The sequence below is a fragment of the Mycteria americana genome, chromosome 4 (assembly GCF_035582795.1).
Source record: "Mycteria americana isolate JAX WOST 10 ecotype Jacksonville Zoo and Gardens chromosome 4, USCA_MyAme_1.0, whole genome shotgun sequence".
NCBI lineage: Eukaryota > Metazoa > Chordata > Aves > Ciconiiformes > Ciconiidae > Mycteria > Mycteria americana.
Genome location: NC_134368.1, coordinates 53,757,765 through 53,775,107, shown reverse-complemented (window position 1 = coordinate 53,775,107; position 17,343 = coordinate 53,757,765). Strand labels below are relative to the sequence as shown.

Here is a 17,343-nt window from a genome sequence, read left to right as displayed (position 1 = left end):
TACTGTGGCCAATACAAACTAGTACTATTCTAAAAGAGGGCACTTAGTCACAGAAAAAGATCCCTCAAGATCTTTTCAGATTTACTTCTATACTAGAGGCTATTTCCATGGAAGGGCAGATAATTCAGAAAAGGAACATAAATACAAACCATGTCTGTCTTGATTCTTACAGGAAGTTGAACAATAAAGCATTCCTCGGAAAGACTGATGGTCTGAAAAACCATCTAACTGTGCCAAACAAAAATTAAGTTACTAGGCTCCCCTCCTTGTCTTTTTCAGTCCTTATATCAAAATTGTGACCCATTACACATTACATTACAAAATATGAGCCGTGCACTCAGAACACGTCTGTTATCAGATTATTCGTCCATGCTTAGATGTGTGTGGCATCATGACAAGCCACAATTACACAGGTGAACTCAGATTCAGCAGTCCAGAGAGTGCAGGACATAGTCTGGGAGCAAGTACAGTTGTGGTGGAAAGGAGATGACGGCTGATCTCCCAGTCCTGACTAGTGGTAGCCAGAGACTCATGGTGTTATGTCCCAGTGTCAGTTTAGATGCAGAGGGATCTCAATTTCCAGCTACCACTCCAGAAGGGCATGACAATCTTGTTGGTCCTATGTTACTGCCTCCCTTTGTACCCTAGGCAGTCTGAGACATTCTCTGAAGCATTTGTAATGTGGGATGTAGCTCTCCACCTCTTATTTCCAGATTGAAGTCCACCCTGAGTCACAACAAGCAAGGAGTGCATGATAAGGAGACACTACTTTTTCTGCAGTCTCATCCTGCACTAGAGTGAAGAGAGATGACAAGGTCAGCATAAACCCTTGTTCTCAATATGCAATATTTTGGAAAGAAAAAAGATGAAAAAGGCTGTTGCTCCTTAAACAGGCCATCAGTATTCCTTAGCTTTTTTATTTTTATCTTTTTTAAACCATATGCCAGTCTGGAAGACAAGAGCACTTATGTGAGGTTTGGGTCAGGGAACAACCCTCACATAATCACTGCTTCTTAACTCTATCCTGCAGTCCTCTTTCAGCATCCCTCTCCTAGTTTCAACTCATTCATAATATAAGGTGATCCAGAAACGGATTCATTGACATGCTGCTCCTACTCCTTAAGGGGCTGGTGTGGGTTCCCTAACAGAGACTATTTACGCAGGCCTTCCTTCATTCAGGGTGGAAAAAAAAGGCATGGTCTAGATGAACCCTTGTACCTCACTGTGGATTCCTCCTGGCTATCTTACAGCTCTAGAGAAGAGCTGGTGAAGATATTTCGGCAGCTGCTGGTCCGCAGATAGACTGAGGCAGACTGTCCCCAGAAAGAGGCTTTCCACTGGCCATATGACATTTCTAAGGCTGTGTAAGGACCTGGTTAAGGGAAGCTTGCAATTGTGCAGATGTGCAAGATGTTTGACCACTTTTCTTACAAGGCATTCCTCCATTCCTGAAGTCTGGTGTGCTTCCTTTCCCTCTCTCTTCTCCCAAAGATGTGCTTATTCCACATTTCAGACTGAAGCCTCTTTGTCAAAGCCCTTCTGGATCTTCTCTGCAAGAGGATTACCCCCATGAACAGTTGTTATTACTTCAGAATAGACCTCCTTCACCTTCCACTTGGCTTTGTGGATAGCTCTGTTAAAACTGTTTTGCCTGTACATACTCTATATTGAAAGGAAGGTATAGATCTTCTCCCTGAGCTTTGGGCAGAGCAGCTCTCCAAAGCAGCACACCGTGCATGGAAGCATTCTGGCAGCAGTGGGAGATGGTGTGGGCCATGCCGTATGTCCTTTAGAGAGATGCGTTGGCAGAATTGGGTCATTCCAAGTGGGTCCCTGTGAGGTGCGATGAGGAGGAATTGGGCATAGCAGGAGTGAAAGGTTCAACAAGATTGAAGTACTGAGGGTCCAGGTCATGTCCGAGGGTAGGAGGCTGTGTATGAGGAGCAGGAGTGGGAGATAAGCAAGCGCGCGATTTTTTGTTGTGAAGAAAGGAACTGTAAAGTTGCAAAAAGATAGCCAATCGTACTAGCTGAAGGGACGCATGAAGGACACGTGAACAAGACATATAAACCAATAAGAATTCTCTCAGTAGCGCATGTACAAACAATTAGAAAGTATATAAGCCATGTAATATTTCAATAAAGGGTCTTCGATTTACCCCTCGATCGGAGTCCGTGCATCAATCCGCTACAGTGCGAGTCATCCAAACTGTCTGCACACACTTTGGAGGGTGGGTGCTCCTGAGGTTTCACCCACGTGCACCAGATGGGGCACCCTACTGGCACTGCTAGGCACTAGCCAGGGAAACTGGATCCCTGGGGAAGCCTATCAGTGCAGTACAGATGCGCCCACAAACACCTAAAGTCAAAGTAGATGCACTTTCAAGACTGGTGGATGGTGATGATTGATAAGAATCCATACCTGCTTTTATGGCATTTCATAATATGATAACTGCACAGCAGAAATAGCCAAAGTGCTTTTTCTTGGGCATTTTCCCAAGATGGTGATTATGAGCATGGGATAGACTCTAATGTCCAATAATGACAGAGGTTCACCAGCTATACATACTATTTTTTAAAATGATTCTTCAGTATCCAAAGGCTTTAGTCAATAAACGTTCTAAGCTGACAATGTAGCAGTTAATATTGAAAAGCGGCATTTTTCATGCTCCTATATGCCCTTAAAAATTTCAGTTAGCCTGTATATATTTAGCAGAAAATACAGCAAAAGTCATGATACACTATGCATCTACAGATGGCAAATGTGTAACTCTGGTGTCCAGTGCTTACGGTACGGAAAAATATCAGTTTTCTAGTGGGTTGCTGTCTAACACGATGAATTAATCACTTCTGGGATAAATTATGGAAGTTCCCTTCTGTAACAAAATAGTAGTGTTCATACAGCACAGTATGTAATGGGAATTACAGAAGAAACTGATCTATCTAAGCACTGCGTGGATTTATTGACACTGATTTATCAGTTTTAATTCATCTAAGCATGAAAACATCCTGAGCTCTCACAACATATGAGAAATTACTTTTATTTGGCTCCAAAATAAAACATTAATTCAGGTCAGCTTTTCCTGAGATTTGTCAAAATAGTTTTATGACTCTTTATGACTCATCGAGACTCTTAGATTCATTCAAAATTAAGTTAAAAAGAAATCCCTGAACACAGATGTGTTTTACAAGTCATACCAGAATTTCGGGAAAACGGTTTAAATTACTCATACTGGAATTTGCTGAAGATGTAAAATTTGACACCTTTTCTTGCAAAAGTACGACAGGGTTTAAAGTGGTCTGTTCAGTTCTTTAGCTTGACCTCTCACCATAAGCACAGCAGCACAAACAGCATAGTACTTTTAAGCCCCATTACAGTATAAAAGAAAAAGGAAGAGGACACCTCACATTATTTCCAGCAGTGCCTATGTTGATACCAGAAGTCACGGCTAAACCTTGTTAAGCTCATGAAATCCCATAGAAGCACTACAGATTAGTAGTAGTAAATATAGTTATTCTGTATACCAAACTACCCAGAAGTACTTTGACTTAGATTAATTCAGGTTTGATAACATCAAAACTTCAGGTCATTTTGCTGGTTATACATGGTTTCTGCCTAAGGTTTAAAGAGGTATTAAAGATTTAACGTACAAACTGCAGTTCTTTTGCTGTTTTTACTCTCTGGTACCAGCTCCCAGGTGTCTCTAGGACACCAACAACTGAGTGTCCAGATATGTACACAGAAATTTAATTCATTAATTAACTACAGACTTTAACATAAGAAGAAAAAACATTATATTAATTGCAAACAAGAGTGAATCAATACTATTTTTTCCCCAGAGAGCTTTATACTATTACTCTACTACTTGAGATGGCAATTACCCTCAGGAATTATGAGACAAAAAGGTAAGTCACTTCAGTTCAATAGACAATTCATATTACATGGAACAGTAATTCATACTTCAGCACATATGAAATCTTTTACCTCTGGGGTTTTCCTCCCCCATTTTTTCCAGCTAAACACAGGATACAGACTATGAAAAATGTAAGTCAAAACTGTTCTTTTAAGCTCAAATATTCACAATCCAACTATAAAATTTACAGTATGGAGAACTTTCCCATAAGGCATTTAACATTATTGATCCCAAGATGTGCAAGCTAAACATAACAATGCTGTGTTCTACCTACTCACCCATGGATTCTCCTAATGGTGCCTTTTGTCACTACTACATAGTCTCTATAAACACAACATCTGCACAAATGACCATGTTGTTCCAGGAAGAAAGTTACTACAGGAACAGCGGTTAGAACAAAAAGTCTTGAGATAGGTCTCCTGAATTTTATCCCTAATTATGACACAGTGTGTTGTCTACTATGAAGCATTTAATTGTCTCTCATTTGGATTAAGGATGGGTACAGTAACGTTTACATGCAATATATTAATATGAATCATATACACACATGAATTTTCTACATATTTATCAACATCACAGGTTTGTTACCAAGTCTTGTAATCAGTGTCCTTGCCTAAAGTTCCTATGCAGACATATAATTATTATATTACCTAAGAAATATTATATACAGTGATTGAAGTTCTGTGTAAAAAAGTTCATTTCAGTTCACTCCATTAAGTATATGAAAGAGCGTAACAAAAACTGTTGTGTCAAGTTCTCACTTGAATCATGACTTCCACCACTAATTCAAAAATTTTTATTTTTTTTTTTAAATAATATTGCAGTCCCAATGCTCTATCCTGTATTGGTAATAAGACACAGATAATCATGTGCTGTCACCATTTTGCTGTTTATGTGGTGGCATTAAGCAGCCATAAGCAACAATAACACTTGTTGCAACTGGCTGTTTGCTGGACTCCATTCAATAAAAAGTGTCTACAGAAAATATCCTAGACAATGATCTACTCCTGCTGCCGTGGCTCTGGATAACTAAAAATAATAATAAACCCAAATATCATGACTTTGTTAGTGCAACAAGTACATAGCAGGTCTCAGCAGGTGACAGGGTGGTCACAGGACTTTGGTTCAGCTGCAAACCCAGATGGAGCACGCTTGTGTTTCAGTGACAGAAAACCCTGAGTGCAGGAGGATGCTAAAGGCAGAAAGCAGAGTCTGCAGAGTACAGGACTTGAGAGCTTTTTTGTACACAGAGACCCTGATGGCTTCAGTCCAGCTCTCAGCTTTTTGACGCACCCATCCCTGACTCCACCTTGACCCTCATATTCTGAACTCAGCCATACTCCTTGCACACCGCCTCCACTTGCTGCTGCCCCCAAAGCCTCATCAACAGAGCTCACCAGCCACATCCTGCGGGGACCACGTCACACACAGACAGCTAGGTTTGGCGGATTTTTTGTAGTTTATCTAAGCAGTTAACTTATCTGAAATCTTAAACGATAGCCAGTCTAATAGATCTGAACATCCTATTGACTGGAAAATCTACGGGGTTGTTTTCAAGTTCTAAAGCTTGATGAAAATGCATTTGGCAAACTGATTTAGATTAAGCAGCAATCTGAGTGTCTGAGATTCAAGCTGTTTTCCCAACATTTTCTTGACACAGAATCTATTATTATCAGGTCCTTGGGGAAACCTGAAGGAGACCAAAACCTCCACATCTTTGTCTCTCATCTCCAGACCTTAATGCTTCTTGATGGGCACTGCAACAGAGCAAATTGTCTCAACGTAGAAGAGTAATCTGTGAAACCAAGGCATGCTTCATACAGTAAACAACACTAACCCACTGACTTTCTATATTTAAGTTACTTTCCAGGTATTTAGCAGAAGAATTCACTCTTCAGCTCTGTTCTTGAAACATTTTTCCTTGGTACTATCGTTTTGACATTCTGTTTTGAATTAACTCCCAAGGCATATTGATTCCTTTTTTCTTTTTGGTCTGCATTTTCCAGATTAGGAACTGTTCATTTCTACTCTCAAGTTGAAGCTTAAAATACTACTACTACTAATAATAATGTCCACTTCTTCCTGAACTCCTCAACTATAAGCCTTATAGTACCTAATATTTTGAACGTGTGTCTACGTTGCATATGATTTTAGAAACAGTTGCCATTATTGCAGAAATTATTTAAATACACAAGCACACAAATGCACACACACACACACACATATATATATATATATAAAATAAAATATTTCAAACTCAAGAGACCTGCACTAAAAGAATATTAAGGATGTAATGCCAAGTACTCAAAACCTAGGCAAAATGCCTGTATTCAGTTCTCTATATACTATCAGTTTTTAACTTCACAAAGGTACTTCTTATTCCTCTCCCACAGGATGAGTGCTTCATCCAGTGTGTCGTGTGGGACCATACGGCACAAATGAATCAGGGCTGAGCAGTGAAGGCTGCTGTCCATGCCTCATTTGTTGCCAGCGCTGCAAGGAGTTAATAATGGAGTTGGAGACACACGGAAGAGAAATGAGGGTTTGATGGTGAAGACAATTGAATGCTACTCTGGAGAATTGGATTCCATCCCCATCTCTGCCATCGAGCTCCAGTGTGATGCTGGGCAAACATTTCACAGATGGCTACTAATTGTGTCTTTCTCATTTCCTGCACGCACAGTGGGCAACACCTGAGGCCAGATTTACAGAAGTGTTAAGCATTCAAACTGCAACTGTATTTGACTGAAGCAGTTTTCTGAATGGAAACACTGCTGTAAAAACTTGATACTTCTGAAAATTCAGATCATGCCTCTTCAAACAAATGTTTGCTTCACAATTTTGGTCATAAACTCCTGAAGAGTCAATCGTGTATTTGTAAAATAGAGATAAGGCAATAACTACCCTTTGGGTATGGTTAGGATAAATTCATTAAAGTTTATGCAGCACTTCAGGACCACGGCCCTCTAATACAAAATTCCCTCTACAACACAGATAATGATGATGTAGAGTATTTAGTGAGAAGTTGCAATGAAGTGCACTAAATACAACATTCAGATATACATCGGGGAGGATTAAAAGTACAAGTATACTCATTGAACAACCAACAATTTCCTCACTATGTAAGACTTCTGAGAAAATAATGTGTGACCCCACAGGAAAAACTGTTTTATAGTATAACTATATACAAAAAGGTAATGGATTACTGATAGAAGGCAATTTTAATTCTGGTATCTCCTCTCTTTCAAATATTTTATTTTTGCAATCCTAACATTCATATTTTCTGACATAATTTGTACTTATATGAATGCATATACATTACAGAAAGATTTCTGTCAAATTTCATAACAGTTTGAAACTGTTGCCTTGGCAACTAAATTTAAACAGATCAACTGTCTGTAATCTTGACCCTTTCTTTCTGAAGTTGTGTTGAAAATTAGCTTTTCAATACTCCTCAATATCCTTTTGCTCTGAAAATGAAAAACATACCACAGAGTGCAGCAATAGGATTCCTATGGGATTATGGGCAATTTCTGTCCATCGTTGTTGTATACTTCAAAAGTCATGCTGGCTGATAGCAGAAGTCACACCGGTTTCCTGTTCTCATCTAGTCCACTTGAAGAATTATTCTGAAATTAGCTGTAGCCCCAGTTCATGCTGAGGAACCGGTATGGAATTTTTATCTCTATTTTTCAAACTTTGTAACTGAACTCTATTGTTTTTGTCTTTACAGTTTGTGCATGCTGTCTTTCTACATCAACGTTCAATAAATTCAAGATGAATGCTTCACAGTAGGGCTTATCCTGATCCTGTTGATGCACTGGGTGGCTATACCTTGGCCTTCCCCTTTTCCTTTTATCATAGAATCACAAATTGGAGCCACCTCAAGGCTGCTCTAAATTGTGCTCAAGTGTGATAGAGTAAATAAAACCCTTACGGACTCTGGGAGTTACCCTAGCCAATTTTTTTTCCCTCCCCCTGCTCCCCAAGGTGTCCTCTGACACATATTTCATGTTGCAGGCTGCAAAGAGGAGTGAAATAAGACAGCTCTCCTGGCACGATGCCACTGAGGGATTTTCTTCCCTCCAGCACACTCCTTGGGCAGTAAGCTATGCCAGCTGCCCCGCTGTTCCTATCTGCCAGAAAAGCGCAAAGCAGCTTGAAAGAAGACGGAAGATCTAGGCCATGACAACTTTTTAAAGAAAGCCAAAATTCCTATTCTGCATTTCATATTCAGGATGTTGAAGATTACTGCTTTTAAAACCATAGGTCTCAGGTTGAGAAAAAAAAAGGTTTGTGTTTCCTTCCCACTTTGCCTGCAATAGGCTAAAATTTAGGGTCTTAGAGCACACAAGTCAATGGGTAATTATTAGCAGATAATGAACACAGATTTGCAAGAGTTGGTTAAGCAGTTGTCAATCTGTCACCAGCAGCAAGACATACCATCAACAGTTCCTACATCTAAAGTATGTTTTAAATGTTTCTGTAAAGAGCTTTCTTCCTGTAGAAAGAGAACCATGGTTATTTGCGTGCTGTTTATGTCTAAATAATTACATTTGCAGGCTATTTTAAATAATATCAGGAAAATTCTATTAAAAACTCAACAACCTAAATTTCTGCTGATAATGGTATTCACCAAATGACAGTTTCCAAAGAAGCACTGTGTGAAGAACTGTCAGTTTCCATTTGAGTTTTGCATTAGAAGGATGCATTTGGAACGATAAACTGTAAATTACAGCAAACTGGAACAAAATTTCATAAATATTAGTTATATTAACCAAAGCATGATTCCGACACACTTAATACAAGACGATCAATCAAGCTCAGCTCCAATTAAGCTCAGCTACTAACCAAATAGCAGCCATTGTCAGAAACGGTGATTGTTTTTGAAGTTCTAAGTTAGAAGTGGAAAAAAAGTTTTAGCATGTGGTATGTCATGTGGAAAAGGAAATTCTTATGGCTTGGATACACTGTGAAAGGGAAACCCATGTCGCTAAGAAACACTGAGCAATGCTATTAAGATACAGTTTATGCATATTTAAACTTCAGTCCAAATCACTTCCATGTGATTTCTTGTCTGTGGCTTGATGTACTTCTCATTACGCCCTTCTACCTTTTGAACAAGTTGTGCTCAGCTGAAGTCATGCACTGAACAAGACTTTGATACATTGCCGTTCTGCCCACGGAGGTCCACATTTGCCAGTGGCAATGCTGAAAAAAACCCATCAGGCAGATAGATGTATTTTATTCTGAAAGGAAAAACAGTAAGAGGCAAACCAGACATGCTGCATGCTATTCTGAGTTTGCGTTTGATATCTGTATAACTCTCTACACACCTGGAGACCAAAAGCCATGTAGAAGAAAGCTGGCTTTAGAGATTGCCTTTTTTATTAAAGGGCAAGACCTGCACTCTTTGATTCATTTCCCATTCAAAATGAATAATAATAATTAAAAAAATAAAAATCAAGGACTGTACTGCAGTATCTGCTATTTTAAGACAATTATCTCTGGAGGAAAATGGAATGATGGACGTACTGGCAACAAGTCCTCCTCAGATTTACACACACTTAACAGCGAAAGTGGCAACAGATCTCCAGCTTCATGATTCCATCTGCAGCATTTCAAATTCTTGTTTATGCTCCTTACAGAGACACACACATGGAAGCGCTGTGCTCATCTATCAATCCTAGTAGCCTGTACCATAAGCTCTCATAATACAGTGCCTGATCTCCTTTATTTACTACAGTTTAATCCTGGAGTAAATTCCTTTTTTTTTTTTTATGTTAAATATACTTAGTTTTAGCTTAATGTTCATGTTTGTGACAGTAGACTTTGATCCACTTCATGCATGTCTATGTTGCATCAATGAGAACAGGGCAAAACTGCCCGAGTCAGTACATCCACATACATTATAGCTTTAGTGTAGTAGAGCGTTGCTACAGCTGTACCTCCTCTAGTGCTAGCTTGTCATCATTTACTTAGAATTTCAAATTTTATTCCAATCCCACATTTTAAAATAACAGCCTGAACTTTCCTCATAGTTTTCCCCATTCAGAAATGTAGTTCTGTATCACCTTTAAGTATTTCTGCCTGGCTAGATGAAGGATTTATCTAAATTCCTTCTGGCTGTCAAAGCCTTACAGCAACAGCTTCCCGTGACATTATTTCCTTTTACGCTGAGCTTCCATCCTACAAAGATAAAAGGGGCATATAAGAAATTGAGGCCAGACATGCATGCAATCAAGTGATAATTGTCTCCACATGTACTATAGCCCTTATTTAAGTCATGGTTCTTTCCTAGATGAAAACCGCCATTCTCAGGGCAGAGGTTCTTTGCTGAGGCTTCACATCATGCTAGCACACTCCCACCACTTTTTTCTCTTGCTCCAGTCACTGGAAAAGGCAGCTGCTGGGCAAAACAAGCTCAGACAAGTAGAGAATATGAGCGTATGAGCAGAGTTTGCATCCAGCTACGTACCTCAAATTCTGCAGCACTCCATATTATTTCCCCTCTAACGTGTTTTGCTTTCTGACCAGAAGACTAGAAGTCTTCAGTTCAACCTTGAAATATTTTGTTACAGCAAAACAGAACCCCGCTCTTAAAAACTAAAGTCACACACAAGAACAGATTACTTCAGGTTCACAAGGATGCAGCAATGTCGTATACTTTAAATGCAATATAATGCCAAACAAGCACACCTCCATAGTGCTAGATACTTCTTAAACATATTTTAATGTAACCTTTCTGGATCAACTTTCGTTGTCATGTTTATTCACCAAAACGTTATTTCCAGCCAGTGAATTTTCACTACAAAATGTCACCTTCCAATATGCTCTCTGCACCAAAGCATAAATCACTAACTCATTACTAACCAGTACAAGCTAAAAAGAAAGTAACCAAAAAATCTGCTGTATGTGGAGTCCTCACACAATTTTGGGTGAGAGCATTGATCTGCTTGAGAGTATGAAGGCTCTACAGAGGGATCTGGACAAGCTGGATCGATGGGCCGAGGCCAATGGTATGAGGTTCAACAAGGCTAAGTGCTGGGTCCTGCACTTGAGTCACAGCAACCCCATGCAACGCTACAGGCTTGGGGAAGAGTGGCTGGAAAGCTGCCTGGTGGAAAAGGACCTGGGCATGTTGGCCAACAACCAGCTGAATATGATTCAGCCCAGGTGGCCAAAAAGGCCAATAATATCCTGGCTCGTACCAGAAATAGTGTGGCCAGCAGGACTAGGGAAGTGATTGTGCCCCTGTACTTGGCACTGGTGAGGCTGCACCTCGAATACTGTGTTCAGTTTTGGGCCCCCCACTACAAGAGAGACATTGAGGTGCTGGAGCATGTCCAAACAAGGGCGACAAAGCTGGTGAAGGGTCTGGAGCACAAGTCTTATGAGGAGCAGCTGAGGGAGCTGGGGTTGTTTAGCCTGGAGAAAAGGAGGCTGAGGGGAGACCTTATTGCTCTCTACAACTACCTGAAAGGAGGTTGTAGTGAGGTGGGTGTCAGTCTCTTCTTCCAAGTCACAAGCCATAGGATGAGAGGAAATGGCCTCAAGTGGCACCAGGGAAGGTTTAGATTGGATATTAAGAAAAATGTCTTCACTGAAAGGGTAGTCAAGCATTGGACCAGGCTGCCCAGGGAAGTGGTTGAGTCACCATCCATGGAGAGACGCGTAGATGTGGTGCTTAGGGACATGGTTTAGTGGTGGAGTTGGCAGTGCTAGGTTAACGGTTGGACTTGATGATCTTAAAGGTCTTTTCCAACTTAAATGATTCTATGATTTTAACCATAAACCTGGGTGCTCTTCTCTCTAGGCTCCCATGTTTGTACATAGAAACTACACAACACTTCAATATAAGCTCTGTTGACAAGATCTCATCACGCTAAAATTAACAGAATTTCCAGAGCAGACAGAAACATTAAAGCTTGACAATTTTTTTATTTATTTTGAGTTTGCATCCTCAGGAAATGAAGCATAACAGTATTTATGTTGATAATTCATATTCTATGTTAATTCAGATTCAAGAAATCAGGTTTCCCTGGCAACCTCCATTGCTTTGCCTCCACAGGTTGCTTTAGTCTACCATCACCTTGGCACCTGCGATACAGTGCGACCAGTATGGCTCAGACAGAGCTGTGCTCGCTTGTTCCGCCACCCACAACAGCCGCTGACCTTCAGCTGGCTGCAGAGCCCATCATGAAGGGACTGGGGCTCTGAAGCCTGACCTTGCCTTCTTGTTGGAAACCCAATTAATTTTCACAGATCTTTCCCACAGCTCCAGGTTGTCAAACTACACAGCACCAGGCTGGGTTAAACTGCTTCCAAAGAGACAGCAGCTACAGCTACAGGCCAGCTCTCTCGTACAGCTGGCAGTCTATTTAAATGAACTGATATTCAAGAGCTGAAGGGAGGGAATTAGAGAGATTGACAGACAGACACAGGGTGAAGTCTTGGCTTCCAGAAGAATTGCCGTAATGTGTATGAGCAGGTGGTTACAGTGAGAAGGAAAACCTGTGAGAAGAATATGAACTTAATTTCTATCACAAGTCATTAATAGTAGCTGAGGCACAAGCCCTTTCACAGCTGAACTGGCATTTGGATTGATCAGTATTGACAGCTTGTTTACCAGGAAGATCTCAAAACTAGAAGTGCTCACCAAGTAGCTTAAGCTTCTTCCTTCCAACGCAGGGAAAATACAGCGAGGGGGAGGCTAGCTCCTCACACTCTGCTGCTGCAAGAGGAAAAGAAAACCTTTTACTTTCTGGTTTTGCATTGAATTTAGAAAATTTGACTTGCTAATATTTTATATGTTGGCATTCTTTCATCTTCTTGAGAGATAAATATTTTTAATCAGGCAATTCCCTTCAGGATAACAATGATTCAAATTATACTGATGAATGATATCAATCAGTTATTAGGCATGAAAAATGTGTATATCAAAGCCTAACAATGTTTATACCAACAAAAGTGCAAAGCCTTTTTCGCCCCTTCTTAAAAAACCCCACTCTAATAGTTTTCTTACACACTCTCAAGAGGGTTTTTTTTCTTCAAACATTAGAATAAATCCAGCAGTTAACTGGTGAGTTCTGTTTGCAGTAGAACATTATTAAATGTGGAATTAATCAAATTAATGGGAGATACCATGCCATATCCCTGCAGATATATAGAAGAAGATGTTTTCAAAGGCTGATTTTTACAATGGAAAATTAATATTAAAATGGCACTGTTGACTTTAAAGCCCTAGACAGGGTTGCCTTTACTTCCCCATTATTTTGCCAGATATCCATCTTGACTCAGACAGCATCTGAATTAAGGATTTTAAATGATCAGCATGTCAGGCCTTCCCTCCAGGGAGTTCAGGCACAGAGCTCTTCCTCTCTCTGTCCCTCATCCTTGTGACCCTGTGACCCTTGCTGCAGAGAAGGTGGTTCAATAAAACAGGATGTCTATCAAAGCTGTTCATCACTCGGCTTCTTTGTGCAGCAAGGGGAATGCCTGGACCACACCATGAGGTTTTTGTTGGCAAACACCATGCCACACAAATGGCTGCTCCAGGGCACCTTAGCTGTATCTGTCCATTTCACAAACCAGCTAGGAATTTGTAGTGGGCCACCGCAGAAGATCTTGTAATGAGGAGGCAGTGATTTCACGCAGAACCTAGGGAGAGTATAACCACAGGCCTTCTTTGTAGAGACCCATACGTTAGCATGAGTAACCGCTATATAATCAGAGCATATACCATGATTGCCTTCACTTGTTCCTATGGAGACACGTAGGAACGCGCTGCTCTTGGCAGACCTCAGTGGCTGCTGGACAGACTTAGCCCATGAATCTGTAATGGAGGAGCCTGCATGTGGTTCCCACCTAGTCCATGTGCATGACACAATCTACATACCTTGTCTTACCTTTAGATTAAGCAGCATACCTATACGTAACATTCCTTTACCCAACAGCAGAAACGATGAATACGTTTGTTTACTTTTAAGAAAATGCTATGAAACCTCCAAAGACCATAATGCCATCAAACCTCATCATGGACGGGATCTGTGTAGCATGATCAACTTGAAGGGGTTTGTCTGATGTTGCAATAGCCAAGGTTCCCAGCACCAGAAGGGACTTAAGCTTGCTATCACTTTTCCCACTACTTCTCTTAACATCAGAAGGGACATAAGACTGCTATCATCTTTTCTACTGCTTCCATCTTCCTTTCTTTATGCAATAAACTCGTTAATCAACCTTGAGCGTCTGTGCCTTTCTTATTGAGATTCAAAAAGAACCTGCACACCCTCTGTAGAAAAAAGAATTCATTATGTGTATCAAGCTATTCATATGTTTCCATAGCTTCCATAGCTTCAGGAAGCTACTATACTTCCTTAAGTTAGGATTAAAAGAAAAAAAAAAAAAAAAAGACAAAAAAAACCCCCACCAAACCAAAAAAACCCACAACAAACCAACACTCAAAAAACACCAAAAAAACCCCCCCAAACCCCAACTCTTATTAGCCAAACCATTTGTTTTTAGGGTAACACAAGGACTAAGATCTGTAACACAGGGCTGGATAAAATACACTGCAAAATCAAGTACCAGACCTGTTCTTTCCAGCTGTGCTCAACATGGTCTGCTTTCTGCATGGGACCAACGTTAGGAGTCTGATCTAAGAGGCCACTTGTGCTTCACCTACTGTTCACAGAAGACTTGTCCCACTTCATCTCCACAGTCACCAGTAAGAGTGAAGCGCTCCATGAAAACCAGCTTGACCATTATCATTATTTCAAGCTCCCTCTCAAGAGAAACAAAACTGAATGTTAGATCTCCAGTATTCGAACAAAGGAAGACATCTTAATTGGTGTTCACAAAAGGGTCTGAGTAGAAGACAAAACCAGTAAGAACCTACAAAAAAATGACATTCTGAATGTAAGTCAGGAAGCACATTCAATATCCAAACAACTCCCTATAGAAGGGCAATAGAGGGCAAATAATGCTCATCTAGATTAAGTTATAGAAAAATTAATTCACTTTATAAACAAAAAATTCCTATCAGTAATGAGCAGTATAAATATCTAAAGCCAAGCAAGATGCAGCTGCAAATTACGGCATAACATTTTCTTTACAGCTACTTTCCTTGTCATTATGGAACTAAGCATACTGTTTAGCTGCTGGTTGCAGGAGTCATTTTTACAAAACAATATTTGTTTTATGCACAATACATCTGGTGCCGAAGATAAAAATTCAATATACAAAACATATACATGAAGATATTTTGCTTAAGTTAACACAGTCATTTGAAACATCTCACCTTCATAAAGAAAACCAGAAGAACTTCCAAGTTTAATTGTCTATGCAAAAGATATGTATGTTAACAGAGATTTGTCACAAACCATAAATCAGAAGGTGTTGTTCAAAGGAAGGTACTTGGCATGGAGAAGTAGTAAAGAAGAGTACCAAAAATTCTTGCTCAGAAACATTTTAACCTAGAAGGAGTGCAGAAATACAGAAAATACAATCCTGTGCACAAAGTTCATTTCCCAGCAGTGGGTAAATGCCTAATCCAAATTGATTCTGGCCAATATTTCATGCTTTAATCAACAAATATATGTTTCAGAAAGCTATCTGGGGGAATTTAAAAAAAAAAAAAAGGCAAAACATAACAAAACATGGGTCCTGATCTGATGCCATGAAGGATATTCATTAAATGCAGCAACAGATGGTTAATCTGCAGACTTAGAATATGTCAACTTCATTTAATTAAAAGTCAACATTATTATAATATTGCCATCATAAAATCAGGTTATGACAGCATGCCAAATTTTATTGCTGTTTTACTTTTAAACAGAAACTTTTTGACGAGGAGCCACACACTCACCACTTCTCCTGTGAATATTCACGTCACAATAAACACAGCAACTTCTCCTGTGGGCTCCCTCCTGCAGTGGCTCTGCCACGCACAGCAGGATTTTGATACCTCTACTCCTACACTCGGCAGCATTTCAGGCTGCAGCAGGTTCTGGAGCCGATACAGCTATGCTGCTACTGGTACTCAAGCTAACTGGTTTTGTGTCAGATCAAATAGCTCAGCCATCACCCTGTACTTTGCAGTGTAAATACACAGCAGTGGGTCTACTGTAAGTGAGGTGTAACTCATTATATGGGCATCAATAGCTGGCTTAAGTTATTTGTAAGGACCTCAACACAAGGATGCATCCGACATCAGGTGATTCTTACTCTTTAACGTCACATGCCACCAAAGTAACTTTGAGGTGTAACTACTAGATGAGGTATAACTACTAGAGCTGGCTATGAGGTGTAACTACTATGAGGTCTAACTATAACTATGAGGTGTAACTACTAGAGCTGGCTGTTAGCACTGGATAGAGCAGTCATTACAAAACACCACATCACCGAAGTTATCCTGATCTCAGGTCCATTACATGACCCAAGTTTTGCCCAAAGCTTCTCAAATGTTTCATTAAGGAACACCTCAATTCATCCTCTAACATTTCTGGACTTAAAATCCCAGATGGCAAGGACTGTACCATTGAGGGACTTCAGCCTGTGCTGCACCTATAAGCTCTGCAGTAGTTTTATCTTGAAAACCTCTTCTCCTTGCGCAGAAGCCTCCAGATCTCAGTAGGAGAAGAGCATGAGTTGTAGGGCCCAGCAGAGGTCAAGCACTCAGCACCCACTGGTACCAGAGGAGAAAGGAATCCAATCTGGATGTACGGGCCCTGGTGACAGCTGGTTAGGGGTTGCAAACCCTGCTATAAAAGTGACAGAGAAAGAGACAGGCAAAGTCTCATCTGGTTATGGACTACTTCTATTCTCTGAGGTTTGGTGCAGACCCAGTTCTGTTAATAATATGAAATACCATCTTGGCTGGTATTGGATTAATTTGTCACTGTCCCAAGAAAAAGAAAATAAATATAATACTTTTATGTGGAGGAAAACCAATGCTTTCTTTTTTTTTTTTTAACTAACAAAAAAGCACCCAATAGTTCTGAAGTATAACCCCCCATATGTCACTGACCCTCAAACATAAAGTGTAAGTAACAGCAGCACTAGGACATAGTGTCTCAGGGGCCAGAGTATGAGAGCTTATTTTTATGTTCCAAGAAAATTCCTATAGGCAGTCTTTTAAAACCATTACAAGTGCGTGGTCTGCAGAGAAACTGTGAAAAAAATTCAGAATGCTGTTTTGCTGTATTTTCCCAGACATCAAACGGGGAGCTAAATTCCTGACAGTCGCATCTGCATAATTACTCAGCAGCCGTCTAACCCTTCGCTAGCCCCTATGGACAGTTTCACAGCTGCTACAGTTCTGAGCAGCAGAGCTGGACAAGAGGTCGGAGAGGAGGACATGGCCAATCACCCAGATGCCACGGCTGGAAACAAGCAGCCAAAGCCTATGTTTTGCAGCTCCTAAGCACACC

General features: G+C 40.3%; 1 protein-coding gene and 1 long non-coding RNA gene across 3 annotated transcripts in view; one reads left to right on the top strand and one right to left on the bottom strand.

Annotated features, from left to right (window-relative positions):
• Positions 1-17,343, bottom strand: part of GRID2 (glutamate ionotropic receptor delta type subunit 2) — a 735,317-nt gene that overhangs the window by 440,072 nt on the left and 277,902 nt on the right. The gene's annotated exons all lie outside the window — the stretch shown is intronic.
• The window catches only part of LOC142408695 (uncharacterized), a 245,418-nt gene that overhangs the window by 170,041 nt on the left and 58,034 nt on the right, over positions 1-17,343 (top strand). Inside the window, exon 2 of the long non-coding RNA XR_012775377.1 lies at positions 1,962-2,192. This is a non-coding gene — a long non-coding RNA (uncharacterized LOC142408695). The remainder of the gene's footprint in view (positions 1-1,961; positions 2,193-17,343) is intronic.